Here is a 13,125-nt window from a genome sequence, read left to right as displayed (position 1 = left end):
GTTGACAGCAGCACTCATGGCAATCAGCTATAGATGGAAGGAAGTTAATTCTCCAATGACTGAGTGGTGTCAGTCTAGGACATGCCATTTATGACAAAATTAACAAATATAATAACAGTTAGCAATAATTAACATCTCTATATCAGCCTTTCCCAACCTGTGGGACTACTACTCCCATCACCACAGCCAGCATGGACTATATTCTAGCTCCCCCACCCACATACACACATATACAGAAAAATCTCAGAGAAAGCAGCTGCTTATACTTTTAAGTTCTCCATAGTTAAATGCATGCCCATTTAAGTAATTTGGGATATGGCTATACTAGAGCTCAGCACAAATGGCCTCTCAAAATTCTCCAGCCTATTTGTGGGCAGAGAAATTGAGGTGGGTGGGGTGGGGGGACAATTTCACTGAATTTTTCCTAAGGGAGGAGAAATTCTCCAACAGTTTCTCACAGATAGGGCTCACTATTAGCAGGGGTTGTAGTAGCTAGGGATGGCAGAGAAATCCTCCGCAGACTCCAATGAGGCCAGATTCCAAAGAATTCACTATTGTGAATTATAAAGGAATCCTATGATCACATTACACCAGAACTGGAGATACACCACTATTATGCCAGCAAAACGGCCCCTGAATCCAGTGCAGGCTCAGTTCAGGAGGGGAGAGGAAAACAGAACACCAGAAAATACAAAAACAGCATAAAAACAACAGACATGCCCACCTCATCCCTGGAAACACCACCACAGCCCACCAATCATAGACTGCCAGTGACAAAGCCTACATGCCTTGCAAAATCAGAGATAGCCAACCTTCATAGACTGAGCCAGGGCATCACTGTCATGTCACTACACACACAGCCCACAAGAAATGCAGAGAACTAGGCAGCAGGCACAGTCAAAGCAGCGAATCATGATGCCTTTTATTGCAACAACAAATATACTCAGTGGTTGCAGGTTTGAATCTCCTCATGGGAAAAGTATCTTGCCTCCCCTGACAAAGAAAGACATAAAACCAGGCGGAACAACAAGCACTCCATGTTGCAGCCTGCAAAACAGTCTCAATTTCAAACAACTTTGGTGGTGGTTGGTTCAAATCCATATGGTGGATTCTCACCTCACTTGCCTGGTAGCCATCTGTCGCAAGGTTCCCCTCCATCCAGGGGAACATGTTTTTTTCCCCTCTACTACCATCTAAAAATAACAATTTGACCACAGAAATATAGCCACTATAAACTTCATTGATCCTTGTTACCTCTCCAGATCATTATAGTCTGTTGTTGGAGAATCAGGAACACTTATTAGCTTATTAGTATTCATCGGATAAGGCGGCATGGCCTGGAATAATAATGTTAATTAGTTACAGGACCGGGACGAATGTCTGTGGGTGAAATATACAAATGAATGCACACATGTTCCTGGGGACACTGTTCAAGTACACGCGGGGGAAAGCATGTTACAAACACCCTACACCCCGAGATTAGCCTGGGAGATCTGGAACAGAAGGGCCATGAAGTTCCATGGATCACTCAGGAAAAGCCAGCAAGCACACCAGGGCCAGGATCCATGTGGCACTGTAGTCCAGAAATGCATTTTTAGAAACTTATCTAGAGACCGAGGGTAAATATGCAGCTGCTGGGAGTCAGGGGTAGCAGCCATGGGCCTCAGGTTGCTGGGCCAAGGTGAGTGGGCGGGTTGGGGAGCCTGAGCCATGCCAACTAGACATGTGCCTGGTGTGTGGGCAGGAGAGGATGTGGGTCCAGCCAATGTTGGGGATGGGGCCACCGTAGAGATGTGCCCATAACATCCTTTGTTTGTTTATGCTTTCCTGTATGTGCTATGAATGACTCAATTTAAAATAAGAGAATAAAAGGGCTTGGCAAGAAAGTTAAAAAGGTACAAAAAGGTACAAAATATTAAGCCTACAATTCTATGTTTACAAATTTCCCCACAGAAGCACCGCACAGACAAGAAGATCCAATTACTTACCAGTGCAATGAAATTGCCTTTTAGACTCTAGAGAGTAACATGAAATAGTAATGTTGACAACTAGAAAAGAGGAGGAACCTGGTTTGTGCATGTGATCACAGGGGGCCTTGAGAGTAACCTTTCAAAACGAGTAACCTTTCAAAACTGAAAGTAAACAAGACACCAGTGGCATTACTAGGAGAACAGATGGAAAAATGAAACAGTCAAGCAAACTGAACTGACCCTAATTGTTAGTGTAAGACAGACAAATTTAGGTCATTTTAGATCCATTTACACATCTGTTCACCTGCATACAGAAGTTTCCCATAGGACTTCCCATAAGACTCAATAGTGCAGCATGGTGTTAGGAGGAAATTGGTTGTCTGCATGTGCTTCCATCATCTCTAACCAGAACCTCTGCAATGGAAAATACTTTTATTGCACATCACGAGTGACTTATATTTAGTTGAGAAAGAAGAGTGGATGAGAATATGAGAGGCATTTAAAGCTGTCCTATTCTTATTGCCCGTTGTTGTGTCTGCAGAATTACCTGTGTGTACACCTAGATGGTAAGAAAGGGTAAAAACAAGACTATATTTGTATATGATCGATGAGTTACAATATAATAAACATCAGGGAAAAGGAAACAAGAAAAAGGATAAGGCAAGACAACAGAAGTCTAACAGGAAAGAGAGAAAGAGATGAAGCAAAGCAAGATTTTGACAAATATACTACATAATTGTATCAGTATTGCCTAATACTACATATTTAATTTAATAATCTAATCATACATATTTCATATATGCAAGTTATTCCACATAGGAAATCCATAATTTGTAAAGCAACCTATGGAGCAAAAAGTAAAAAATCAAGTTCAAGTTTAAGTGGAAAGATTGTTATCAGATGGCCCAATTCTGTGTCACTGCATAGACACAGTAGTTCAAAGGAGTGGGCAGAAGAGTTTCAATTCTAGGTCTGCTTTGCACTGGCAGGAGGTGGTGGGCCAGAGCCCTCTCTCTTGACCTATGGGATATCTGAAACCACATGAATGGTGGAACCAATGGGATGCTTCCCTTCTACTTTCCTCCATTATGCTCAGTATTACAAAGTTTGAGAACCCACCAGTTTGATGAGAAACTAGTGAGGTTAATTTACAATGTATTTGTCAGCTATGGCTATCTAGGAAGCTAACAAAGGAGCAAGCATGGATTATACTGTTTTAGGTCTTACTGAATGCAAGTTTTGGATATGGAACCTGAGAAGACCCAGCCTCTTAATAAGACTAATTAGAACATATGGTTGAGATTTTAAGATTCAGTAAAGACCAGAACTTGTCCAGTCTCTTTTCTTCAGGATCCCTTGAAACAATCTTCCAAGGTTTGCTTTTTTTTACAAAAAATGTTTCACCAAATCGCCCTCCAGAAAACTAAAAGGAAAATTAACATCCATTTATTAATGGCATAAAGTTAATACAACTACCTCAGACTACTTGCTGGATGCACTGTTAAGTGTACTAAGTAAATTGTAGTGGCCCCACTGTTAAGAATCCTGAAATAAACATTTAAAACATTGGACGCACACATTGTACAAGAAAAGCCCAGCCACATTATTCTCTTTCCCAGTTCATGTGCAATGGATGGGAGAAAAGAAGCCACATTGCAGACAAGCACAGATAATTTCCTACTAATGGAAGCCTTAAACAACCTCAACTACTTATTCCATAATTTCTTTGGATCCTAGTAAATTGCAGTTATTTGTTCAAAACAAAATGAAAAGGCCCATGATATAATGGAGCAATTTGAGCAGTGAAGAATACAACACCTGTAATTCAATTTCATGGCAGCTGCTTTCACAACATGTTTCCATAGCACAGTTATGATATAGAAAACTTATCTGAGTGTAACAATTCTTCCCTTAGTAAGCCAGGCTCTTGAGACACAAGTGAGCTTTAAATGGACAAAGACTATAAACAATAAGCAATATGTATCTTGCTTCCATTCCCCTCCATTGTTCAAGATTGCGGAGGGGGGGGGAGAGTTGTATTTTTTGTCTGCCCTTTTCTACTTAATTTTGTATCAGGAAAATAGGAGTAAAAAGAAAAATAGGTGCTAAAAAGGAAATATCTCCTGAATTTTTATACTAGAGATAGTTATGCTATGCAAAGTCTGCTGGAACCCATTAAAATGGGAATCAATGCTAGGGCTGAGTGGAAAGATGCAAGAAGGAGAGACCCAGAACACTAATAAAGAAAAAGAAAACTATGGTTGCTGATCTAATGGGAAGCTATGATAATCCATGCAACCATGCAGGTTCTCCAAGTGGCTTAAATCAATATTACATATGGAATTGGGCCCAGAAATGGACTTCGTGCAACTAGCATTCCACCAGCATAACATCATTACAACATTCATTCCGTTACTAATCTCTCCATCACATTCTGAACTAACTCAAGTTTCCAAACGGTCTTCAAAGTCAACCCCACATAGCACATTACAGTAGTCTAGCCTGAAGGTTTCCAAATCATGGATAACTGAGTCCAGGCTTAGGCTGGTGTGTCAGCTGTCTAGGTAGGATTGCAGCTGGCACCCCAGCCTAAGACAGTCTATGCCACAGAAGCAATTCCAGTAATGAAGATGGAACTAGGAGCTTCCCCCAAGGTGCTGTGGGCATGTATGTTGGTGTTGCTTCACTGACTTCTGTTTCTACTGCGATTGATGCAGAGATGCCTTTGCTGCTGTTTAAGCATAGGACTGGGATTACATTTTGCCACTGTTTATCCTAGTGTGGCATTCACCTGACCTACTGGGGGGTCATAGGCACACCCTGTAAACATGGCACTTGTATTGCTTTTTAGAAGCAGAGAGAAAGACTGCTCTGAAGTTCATTCCGGTTAACAGTCAACATCATTACTCCTACTAGAATGTGGAAGCATCAAGCTAAAAGTGTGCTAGATTTTATTATACTTAAACAATACTGAGGTACAACATTAATAAAACTCATGGACAATTACCAACCAGCCCCCAATCCTTTCTTTCCGAAAACCCAAGCTCCTTCATTTTTACCTCTATTACTAAATGTGGGTCATTAAACCCATTTGTGAAGATCAACACATGGAGAGAAGAAATTAAAGTCAATTAAACTTTGTTTCATCCCACAGCACTTGATTTAGCTAATTCCAAAAGCCACAATGAACTCTGGTTGAGTGTCACACAGGCCCCTGCAGGCTTGAGTGAAACAGTTCTTTAAACTCAACAGGAAACCACTGGTTTTTTAATCTTCAGTTCTACAGTCTATACCTATAGGTGCTTTACTCCCATAACCTATTAATTAACTCTATGCCACACTCCATTACAAATATGAGACTCTGGATGAACAGCAAAAGTCTCTGGCTTTCAAAATCCATATATGATCAAATAGTTCTATATCCAGCCTTTTAGATTCAAAATACTCTGCAGTGCATTAATCCATACAGATCCAAATTACTGCAGCAACAGGCAGTGCCTTTGTTTTGTTTGTTATCACCAGTGGGAGGTGGGGTGGAGAGATGAATTCTGAACTGAGGTCATTAACTTCAACCTCCAAATTTAACCTACATCAGACTAAGGGGAAAGAGTACCATGGCAGTGTGGATGAAAACTCTGTTTCACTGGCATCTTCTGAGCCAAATACGGCTTTGAACAAAATGAAATACTGTATATATAGCTAAACAACATAGCTATGGAATGGAGTGTTATCAATCTCTATTTAATTACCTAAGCAGCCAGAAGCAGCTGTATTTATGGCTGAATGAAAATCACCCTTGCGATTCACAGCAGGTGCAATTCCCCCCTCCCCCCAATATAACCCCTCAGATATAACCCCAACATCAGTACAAAGAATCATTCCTGGGGCATGTGGGGATGAGAAAATTGTGGTTTCCAGCCTATTTTTCTTTATAACCTACTCTGGAGTACTCCATCCGCTGAATGTTTCTGCTACTGCTAATTAATTGAGGCCAGTTATGTTACTGATCATCAAAATCAAAATAATATGAAATAATACCATACACTTTATAGAATATTCATGTCATTGATTACATTAGTACACTGGTTAATGTTAAGAACCTTCCCATTTCTTTTTTAGATTGTGCTAAATCTCTTAAAATATTATTATATGTCGTCACTTTTTTTTCTATCCCTTGGTCCCTTGATGATATACATTTCTTACTCTGACAGTAATCTAGTTTTAAATAAGCCAGCTGCACAGTCTATAAAATCAACCTTAGCAAGCTACTGTTTGCTTAGATAGATTTAGCTGAAGCACTGCAGAGTATGAGGGCCCATATCCCACAAATGAATGCTTCAGTATGCAGGCGACACTGACGTAACAGATGGTTCATGCACATAGTGCAATAACCTAACTAACAATGGATGAAACCACTGGCTTGTTTCTGCAAATTGTGTGCTGAACTCTCAGGCTCTCATCCAGAGATGCTCAAGTGCCAAAAAGAACTGATGTGGAAGCTGTAGAAAGCAGGAACACAGAACAAAAGTGGAATGGCACTTGTATTTGCGCATGCAAAGATAAAGAACTGGATCTCCGCTAACCATGGGTGTGTGTGTGATGCTGGTGTGTTCTATTAAAAAAAATGAAAAGGCAGCTGTATAGGCCATAATAAAAATTCTAAAATCCATATAGTGTAATACCTCTTTTAGGCTAAGTTCACAAAGTTCACAAAAAATGTACAAGCTTTCAAGATCTCCAGATGTGTTTTATGTGCAGAAAAGAACCCCTATGGAGCTATTTGCAAAGAATGCAGATCAGTAAACCTGCCCTTTCCCTATATGTAGCAGGATCTTTTCAAGATCCTGTTTCCCACCTGACAGCTGAGCAGAGCAAGCTCCTCCAGCTGGTCCAATAGGGATGTCGGAGAATTTCTCCACGAATCTCCAGGAGGCCGAATGCGAATGCATTCGGCCGCCCGAAATTGGTGGAGAAACGGTCTGCCACCCCCCGGGATGGGACTTACCTTGCGCCAATGTCCCTGGCAGCGGTGGCTCCCGGCGGCGGTTCGGTGGCGGTGGCGGCGGCCGGTCCTCCAACCGGCTGCTGCCACCATTTCCAAGTAAAAAAACAACAACAACAAACGTGATAGGCTACGTAAAGATTTACATAGCCTATCACGGCTAGATTTTCAAAAAACAACATGATAGGCTACGTAAATGTTTACGTAACCTATCACGGCTGACTTGGGGGGGGGAGCGCGTACGCAAATGGCGGCGCCCATGGGCGCCGCCATTTGCGTACGCACTTTTTTTTTTCCAAAGTCAGCCGTGATAGGCTACGTAAATATTTACGTAGCCTATCACGGCTGACTGCAGGGACGCAAACGGCGGCGGCTACGGCCGCCGCCATTTGCGTCCCGGCCGGCCAGGAGGATTAGCGGCCGGAGGGACGGGGCGCCTCCCCCCGGCCAGAATTTCGGCGGGGAGGGATGGGGCGCCTCCCTCCCACCCAGAATTTTGAGGGGAGGGACGGAGCGCCTCCCCCTCACCGCGAAGCAAGCTGCGGGACCAGGTAAGGGACTTTCGTCCATCCCTACTAGGGATGGCGGAGAATTTCTCCACGAATCTCAGGGAGGCCGAATGCCAACGCATTCTGCCCCCCGAAATTGTTGGGGAAATTCTCCGCCCCCCCGCCCCCTCCAGGATGGGACTTACCTCCCTCGAATGTCCCTCTCGGCAGCGGGTCCGGCGGGAGTTCGGCAGCGGTTCGGCGGGGGCGGGGGCGGCGGCTGGTCTTCTGACCGGCCGCGGCCACCGCCATGACAAAATAAAGTAAAAACAAACAAACAAACACCTGTGATAGGCTACGTAACGATTTACGTAGCCTATCATGGCTAGATTTCCAAAGTCAGCCGTGATAGGCTACGTAAATCGTTACGTAGCCTATCACGGGTGTTTTTTGTTTGTTTTTTTCACTTTTTTATTTCGCAGCCGGGGAGACGGAGCGCTTCTACCCAGCCTGAATTTCGGCCGGGCGAGGCGGGGCGCCTCCCCCCCCGGCCTGAACTTCGGGGGGAGAACCGAAGCGCCTCCCCCACACCGCGAAGCAAGCTGTGGGACCAGGTAAGTGTCTTTTGTACATCCCTACTACTCACTAGAGGTTAAAAGCAGAGTCCCACTGGTGTGAAAGGGTGTGTTACAAGACAAATAAATGGAGAAAAAAAGTAAGTTAAAAAAGAAAAAGGAAAAAAGAAAAAAAATATTAGGGGCCTCCCCCTTGACCTCCCCTGCCAAACTCCCCTGTCCAACTCCTGTTTGCTCCCCCTGTTTGCTCTCTCCCTGGGAGCTTGCTTGCTTCTGTAGTCCCTGGACCAGCTAGAGCAGCTTGCTCTGCTCTGCTCAGCTGGGAGGCGGGAAACAGACTGAAGCTTCCTGCCCACTCAGTTGCTGGGAGTACTCAGGCCACCCCCCCCCAATTCAGTTGGAGCACCTGGTGAGCTCACAGCCACTCAGAAGGATAAAGGGCAGCCCCCTGGGCTTCCTGCAGCCCACTTACCTCTTAGCCTCTGTCTCCTTTGTCTCTTCTACCACTGCAACTCCCCTGGCCAACTCCTGTTTGCTCCTCCTGTTCGTTCACTCTGGTTGCTCACTCTCTGGGAGCTTGCTTGCTTCTGTAGTAGGGATGTACGAAAGTCACTTACCTTTTCGCAGGGGTGCTTCACGGTGGGGGGGAGGCACTTCGCTTCTCCCCCCGAAGTTCAGGCGAGGGGGGGGAGGCGTCCCGCCTCGCCCGGCCGAAATTCAGGCCGGGGAGAAGCGCCCCGTCTCCACGGCCGCGAAACAAAAAGTGTAAAAAAAAAAAAACGTGATAGGCTACGTAATGATTAACGTAGCCTATCACAGCTAGATTTCCAAAGTCAGCCGTGATAGGCTACATAAATCGTTACGTAGCCTATCACGGGGTTTGTTTTTTTTTACACTTTTTGTTTCGCGGCCGGGGAGACGGGGCGCTTCTCCCCGGCCTGAATTTCGGCCGAGCGAGGCAGGGTGCCTTCCCCCCGGCCTGAATTTCGGCCGGGCGAGGAAGGAGTCCAAGATGGGTGGGAGCTTTTAAAAAAGGAAATTCCTAAGAGCACAATTACAAACAATTCCAACAAGAAGAAAAGGTGGAAGACAACAGAAGAAGCCAGTGTGGCTTCACAAAAAACTTAGAGATGACCTGAAAACAAAAAAGGACACATACAGGAAGTGGAAATAAGGCCAAGTAACAAAGGAAGAGTACAGGCAGGTAGCACAGAATTGCAGGGATGGCGTCAGGAAGGCTAAAGCTGAGAATGAGCTGAGGTTAGCGAGGGATGCTAAAAACAACAAAAAGGCTTTCTTCAGCTACATGCATAGTAAAAGACAGAGGAAAGAAATGGTGGTTCAGCTATTAAATAAGGATGGAAAAACAATAACAGATGAAAAAGAAAAGGCAGAGGTGCTCAATTCCTACTTTGGCTCAGTCTTCTCCCCAAAGAGGGTCTGTGACCCCCCTGGCAAAGGCAAAGTACAGGCTGAAGGGGCAGGATTGCACCTTGAGATCGAGAGGCATATGGTCAAGGAACACCTAATTGCTTTGAATGAGTTCAAATCTCCAGGGGCAGATGAACTGAATGCTAGAGTAATAAAGGAACTGGCAGAAGAACTCTCAGAACCGCTGTCTATTCTCTTTGAGAAATCATGGAGGATGGGTGAAATGACTGGAGGAGGGCTAATGTTGTCCCTATCTTCAAAAAGGGTAAAAAGGAGGAACCTGGGAACTACAGACCAGTCAGTCTGACATCAATCCCTGGGAAAATTCTGGAGCAGATGATAAAGCAATCCATCTGGAAGCACCTTGAAAACAATGCAGTGATTACTCAAAGCCAACATGAATTTGTCAAAAACAAGTCCTGCCAGATGAATCTGACCTCATTTTTTGATCAAGTAACCTCCTTTGTGGACCATGGGAATGCTGTAGACATAATATACCTCGACTTCAGCAAAGCTTTCGACAAAGTGCCCCATGATATCCTGACGAGTGAATTAATTCAAAGTGGGCTAGATGAAACAACGATCAGGTGGAAACACAGTTGGCTACAGAATCAGACTCAAAGAGTGTTTATCAATGGGACCTTCTCAAACTGGGGAGAGGTAACGAGTTGGGTACCGCAGGGCAGTCCTGGGCCCAGTGCTCTTCAACATTTTTATTAATGACTTGGAGGAGGAGGTGCAGGGAATGCTGATCAAATTTGTGGATGACACAGAATTGGACGGGATAGCTAATACTTTGGAAGACAGAAACAAAATTCAAAGTGATCTTGATAGACTGGAGCGCTGGGCAGAAAACAACAGAATGACATTTAATAGGGATAAATGCCAAGTTCTGCACCTAGGAAAAAGAAACCAAATGCACAGTTACAAGATGGGGATACGTGGCTCAACAACACTACAAGCGAGAAGGATCTTGGAATTGTTGTCAATCACAAGCTGAAGATGAGCCAACAATGTGATGTGGCTGCAAAAAAGGCAAATGGTATTTTGGGCTGCATTAATAGAAGCATAGCGTCCAAATCCCGGGAAGTACTAATTCCCCTCTACTCAGCACTGGTTAGGCCTCATATGAAGTACTGTGTCCAGTTCTGGGCACCACACTAAGAAGGATGCAGACAAACTGGAGAGAGTTTAGATAAGGGCAACAAAGATGATCAGGGGACTGGAAACAAAGCCCTATGAAGAGAGACTGAAAGAACTGGGCATGTTTAGCCTTGAGAAGAGAAGACTGAGGAGAGATAGGATAGCGCTCTACTTGAAAAGTTGTCGCAGAGAGGAAGGCCGGGATCTCTTCTCCATCATCCCAGAGTGCAGGACACGGAATCATGGGCTCAAGTTACAGGAAGCCAAATTCCGGCTGAACATCAGGAAAAAATTCCTGACTGTTACAGCAATATGACTATGGAACCAATTTCCTAGGGAGGTGGTGGGCTCTCCCACACTGGAGGCGTTCAAGTCGAGGCTGAACAGCCATCTGTCAGGGATGCTCTGACTTGGATTCCTGCATTGAGCAGGGGGTTGGACTCGATGGCCTTGTAGGCCCCTTCCAACCCTACTATTCTAGGATTCTATGATTTGCATGCAAGGAACAGTCATTCTACAGCTCAACAGCCCAGTGGTGTATGGTGGAATAGCAAGATGATTTACCATGCAAAGTTGAGTGCCACATTTTTACAAGAATATTATGCCTATTAGCAGCAGATCAGATATTACTACCCTCTAGGCCCTGCAATTTGAAACTGACCTAAGCTGTTATATTGTTATAGGATATATCTTGTTTCTGTTGCACTGGACTGTGTTGCTATCATATCAATGAAAAAAGATGTGATTGGAGACAGTCTTTGGGATAGAATGAGAATGACTATATAGGTTTTTGGATGAAAGCTCATTTCAGTTTTTATATTTCCCTAAGGAAAACTCTCACCTCAAAACATGGGGCACTTACTTATCTAATAAACATTTGATAGCAGCTGCAACTTTTTGCTTTCCTGCTGTGATTTCGTGTTGCTGCAGGGTATGTTTCCTGTTGCTGCCCTTCTGAATAGTTTCTTTTTCTTAGTCTTACCTCAATAGACATCCTAGAAATATTATTTCAAACAGGCTAGAGTGAGATATCAAAATGAGCCCATTATCCTTCCTTCACTAAACTTGCTTAGTCCTGACACAGATGTGTGGCCACAATGACTAATACATTTTCCAGAAAGCAACACCACCAATTAGAAGAGTTTTACATTTTCCAGCACAAAGATCTGTACCAATGTCTTTAGAGCTAGAAAAAAAATATGGCTGAGACGAAACTAGTCATCCAATGTTCTGTATCCAAGACATACATGAAAAATGGCAAATGATTTTAAGTTTTCCAAAATATACATAAGTATTTGATAAAAACAAAATGTGTCAAAAATGGAAAAAAAAAAAAAAGGCGATTTTTGACACACACAAAAATTAAAAGTAACAAATGTTTGGCTCGGCATTAGGCAAAACACTTTCACATATTGCCATACATTTAACTATAGGTTTCTTACTCCTTTCCTATACCCAAATTACTTTTCTCTTTGGAGCAAGGGGGCACATTTAAGTCCTAGAACAGTGAAGTCTTATGTATGTCATCTCAGAAGTAAATCCCGCTGAGTTTAACAGGGCTTACTCCCAAATAAGTAGGTATAGGATTGCAGCAAAATTTTAGTTATAAATAATTCTGGCATACATCCTTATAACTGGATTTTAAGCTACAGCTATTTTCCCCACAATCAAACAGGTAAGTTTTAATTGCAAAATTTATGATTTTTACTCTTGTAGAAACATAAATGAATGTGGATTAGGAACTGAGAGTTTCTCTCCATAACAGCTAACAACCAGTTTCCATGCACACACTTCGCTCCAAAAGTAAATATTCCTTTACTTAACAAAATACTTACAATTCTAGGAAAAACAGACCTGTAACTTCAATAGAGCTTCTCAGAAATCCATGTTTGAGCCCACTCATGATCATGATGCTCCTGTAAATATATATTTCCAGGTCAGGGTGGGACAGGATTTTCCTTCTGCCTGGCTTGGCATTCAAGCTTTTGCTCTTATTCTTCCCAGCCTGATCATGCCTTGACTGCCAGTCTTGCCTCTGGCCTCATGCTACTCCTTCATTCCCTGATTTTCATTCCAGTATCTCAATCGTAGGATGTCACATTGCACGGTCTTTTGCATCTTTTCTGCCCCCACACCTTAAAAACAGGTGCAGGCGTGTGCACTATTGGAAGTCCGCAACAGATTTCTCTTAAAATTAAGTTTTCCATTGATAAACATGAGAAGAGTTGTGATACTGTACCAAGCTGCACAAAGGATGTTAATGACTGCCCATTTCAATATCTGGTTTTGATTATTTATGCTGTGACCAACTGGAATAGTATAAGAGAAGGGATAGGGATGGATGAATCTGTCTTTCAGCTTTAGATCTTTGCGATACACAAGTTCATTCCAGACTGTATCTGCATCAGTTTGTAAATCTTTTAGTAAAAATTCTCTCAGGACACAATCCTATACATGTTTAGGCAGAAAAAAAATCCTACAACTCCCAGCATCCCCCAGCCAGCATGGACTTGGGA

This window comes from Heloderma suspectum, chromosome 2, assembly GCF_057233095.1.
Source record: "Heloderma suspectum isolate Gila_16-S chromosome 2, 16-S_ref, whole genome shotgun sequence".
Taxonomy (NCBI): Eukaryota; Metazoa; Chordata; class Lepidosauria; order Squamata; family Helodermatidae; genus Heloderma; species Heloderma suspectum.
The sequence above is the reverse complement of the archived record's forward strand: the minus strand, read 5'-3'. Positions refer to the sequence as shown.